The sequence below is a fragment of the Buceros rhinoceros genome, unplaced genomic scaffold (assembly GCF_000710305.1).
Source record: "Buceros rhinoceros silvestris isolate BGI_N320 unplaced genomic scaffold, ASM71030v1 scaffold25683, whole genome shotgun sequence".
Taxonomy (NCBI): Eukaryota; Metazoa; Chordata; class Aves; order Bucerotiformes; family Bucerotidae; genus Buceros; species Buceros rhinoceros.
The window spans coordinates 20,296-24,151 of NW_010402186.1; the positions used below are offsets into that span (position 1 = coordinate 20,296).

General features: G+C 52.2%; 1 long non-coding RNA gene across 1 annotated transcript in view; it reads left to right on the forward strand.

Annotated features, from left to right (window-relative positions):
- LOC104490298 overlaps window positions 1-3,366 on the forward strand; it is a 21,228-nt gene extending 17,862 nt beyond the window's left edge. The window contains exon 4 of the long non-coding RNA XR_727772.1: window positions 3,054-3,366. This is a non-coding gene — a long non-coding RNA (uncharacterized LOC104490298). The remainder of the gene's footprint in view (window positions 1-3,053) is intronic.
- Window positions 3,367-3,856: the final 490 nt, after the last annotated feature.

Sequence of the window (3,856 nt, forward strand, 5' to 3'; positions counted from 1 at the left end):
ACGGCTGTCTGGGTATTTTTTACTTTTGTTTGTTTTGTTTTGTTTGTTTTGTATCTGATGGCGGCTCTTACACAAAGGTCTGTAATTCTAGTGGCTTGAATCTGTAAAAACTGCCTTTGTTTGGTCCAATAAACCTTTGAATAGTTTTTTTGGCTCATGCTTGTTCTCCCTGCCTCCAGAAAGTAACTTCTTTCTCAAGAGATTTGGGTTAAAAATCTGGAGTTTAGGTTAGAGGTACGTTCTGCCCCCCTCTGCCTTTTACCCCATAAAGGATTCCACTCCCTTCCTTCGCAACAGAGCCAGACCTGTGGTGAAAGTCTGGCGTTGTCTCTTACTGCTGCTGGAGCAGTGCGCAGCTGCGGTGGGATGCTGCTCCTGCATGGCTGCAGAGCCATCAGCAACGCCCCGACGCAGGGCTCTGCCCGGGGTTTCAGCTGCGCTGAACCGGGAGCCCAGCAGCTCCTGGACTGGAGGCCTCCTCTACCGTTCCATGGCTCACTGCTCCAATCCGCCAGTTAATGGTAAAAGTCTTGGACTGAAATGTCTGAGAAGAGCCTAAGGGAGCTGAGGATGCCAAGTCAATTGCCTATCAGGAAGAATTAGGCTGCTGTGAAAATCCTTAATTAATTTATTTTGTCAGCAATAAGTAAAATCCTGTTTGACCTCCTGAATCGAAGTGGTTTTGAGGACAGCACTTAGGGGAAGAGAGAATGATTTTCACTTGTGAATGGGGTAGGTTTGATCTGAAATCACCAAAAACCCCACCCCTGAACAAGCTGGCGCACTCCACAGCTGTTTTGCAAGGTCACCTTAAACAGGGGAAGCTCCTGTCTGGATCAGCTCCGTGGGTTTGGTGCCTTACTCCTCCTTCCCAGGCTCTTTTCTCTCTTTGTCTCTGTTTTGCTCTCCCTTTGTTGTAGATTATGTAGCGCAGAGAAGTAACAGCCCTTCTTTATTTCGGATTTTCAAATGCACAGTCACGATACTTAGAGCTGAGGGGATCTTGATTTTGGAGGTTTGGAGACAGGGGACGGGCCTTTGGGGAGGTCTCAGCAGCGTTAATGTCTGTGAAATGACGGGTGAGGGATGCAGACCGGTGTGGAGCACTCCCGGCTGGCAGGAGCTTCAGACCGCGCGTATTGAATTTCTCCCGACCAGACTGGTGTCCTCTGGTGATCTAAAATAAAATATTGATCACTAATGACTATGCTTCCCTTCCTCCCGTCTGGAAAGGGCAGCTGGATGCTATTCATGTGAGCACAAAAAATTACAGAAGAGACAGACGAGTCCGGGCGCTCGACAGCCTACGGCCAGGGCTTTCGTAACCCACATCGTTACCAGGGTATGTTTGGCCTCAGGACAGCTGCATTTTAATTGCAACAGCAGACAACTGGCAAATGAGCTTTCCTTTGCCAGCATCCGCTTTGTCCCTGCCCTGCCTGCTGCAGCGGTGCTGGGAGGGCAGCCTGCTGCTCCCGCTTCTGCTGGGGCTTAGCCCAGGGGAGGGGGAAACGCGGAGCCCCTCGGCAGGAGCTCAGCAGGCGACGGCTCCTCTGCGTGGACTGACTCCTTCCACTGATCTCGTTCGTGGTGTGGTTGCCTCTGATGTGCCGATGCCATCCTCGCTCCTGTGGAGCAAAGGCTGTGTCCTGGTTTTGCCTGTCAATAGGTTTTTCTACCCTTCCTGTTACCGAACAGCTAATGGCTGGTGCAGGCAGGACCACCCCGGGTTACCCAACGGCCTGCGTTTGAGCGGATTAATCACCGGGTATTAAAGTCCCCTGCGAAGAGCTGGCTGTGACGGGACAGAGGGCTCTTGGCAGGGTGACCATGTGGAAGTCAAACCAGCGTCTGTATCTCCAGCCCACTGGAGGTCTGGGGATGCTGAACAAGCAGGAGGAGCTGGGGGTGCGGCAGAGCCACTGAATTCTGGCCCCACAGTCACGCAGGAGCAAAACCAGCCTTGATGTAGCAGAAACCGCTTCTCCCTTACGACAGCCCTAACACACCCCGGCCCCGTTAGTTCTCTGAGTGCCAGGCAAGCCCGCAGCCGGAGCAGGCCATGCCCACGGGGCCGCCGCAGCTGCCGGGCTGCAGCCCAGCTCAGTCGCTTTGCCCTACGAGGGGATTTTGTAGACAGCAGCGCCAGCTCATGAGCTACCTGAGAACCAGGGACACCGGTGACACAGTGCACTGCCCACCCTTCTGCGTCCCTCAGTGAGGATCAGGAGAGCTTTGACCCACAAAAACCCGCCTCCAAAGCTTCCTCAAATACAGCCCCGTGACAGATGCCGATCTTCGTGCTGCAGGACGTACCACGACGGTTTAACTGCTTCAGCTAGGGAAAAATCAGGACATCATCTGTTATGGGGAGAAGGGAGCTCATCTTCAACTGCGGGACTCCCTAGGGATGGGAATCTGAGCCGGGTGACCCCTGCCCACACAGGGGATGTGAGTCCGTCCCACCACTTGACACTGGCTGACCAACTCACAAATCAGAGCGCATTTCTGTGGGTGATCTTACCTTCCCGTGTCTGATTAAAGTCATGTCCGCACTGGGAGGGTCTGGTGTCCGGTTTTAAGGCAGAGTACGCATTTAAAATCGAATAGCTGTTCCTGAATGTCGCTGTAGGTGCCTGCTCTCAGTACAGACCTGAAAGGACACCGTGCTGGTGAAGCTTAATCCAGTTTTATTATGGAGTGTGCCAGACTGGGACATGTTGGTCTTGTGAAATTCCACATGTCAAGTTATCTTGAAACGTTGGGCATAGATGAGCCCTAAGGAACTCCACGGCTAGAGCTAGAGCAGTCTGGTCTGTCTCCGTATTCGAAGGACTGCAGAGAGATGTGCGGGCTGGCTGGGTAGATGGGAAGGTGGAGGAAGGAGAACCAGAGGCAATCTCTTTCTTACCTCACGTGGGCAGGTTTCCTGCAGCCAACAAGGCTTGTAAAATGACCAGCATTTGGCTTTGTGTTTCCTTGGATCGTGGTGTTCCTGCTCAAAGCACCTTCTGGGGACCGGCTATTCCTACTTCTCCTTTTCTTCTTGACAGGGTTCAGAGGAAGCAGCTGGCTGCCATCTTCAGGCTCATGAAGGAAAAAAGTGACACATTTGGAGAGATGTCTGAAGGGGACATGAAGGAGCAGCTTAGACTGTATGACATATAACCTTGCAGCCAGCGGAGGCTACGCCCGAAAGTCATCCTGGCCCTTACTATGTGTGCAGGACGCTGGAGGCTGTAGTGCTGGAAACGTGTCCGTAGTTGTTTTGCAGTTCCAGTTTGTTTTGCAAACATACATAGGCCTGTGGTATGTATTTCAAAAGACTCGTAGTTCCTCACCCTTTTTATCCTTTTTCCCTGCAGAGCTGTGACGGTGTCTGCACCTCTTTCAGAGATGCTGACCTCCTCCGGCTGGGTCACACACAGCCACACACAGCAGTTAAACTTGCTGCTTTTTTCTGGCCACGCTTTATGAAAATGAACTTTCAAACCTAGTCTTTATCAGCCTGATACTGGAGAAAGCCAAAGATGATAGATGTAAAATGGGTGTAAATAGCAGAACCATAGAATAACTCAGGTTGGAAGGGACCTGAGGGGGTCTGTAGACAACCTGCTGCTCAAAGCAGCATCAGCTGTGAGACCAAGCCAGATTACTCAGGGCTTTATCCTGGTGGGTCTTGACAACTCCAAAGATGGAGACTGCACCACCTCTCCTGGCAGAGAGAATTCCAACCCCACAGTTAGGAAAGGAGCAGCCAAAGGCGAGGCTTTCGGGCTCCGACCAGCGGGGAGCCGCTGCTCTCCTCTCCGTGGAAGGAACACTTCACCCTCCTTCATGCTGGCTTTTTGGAACA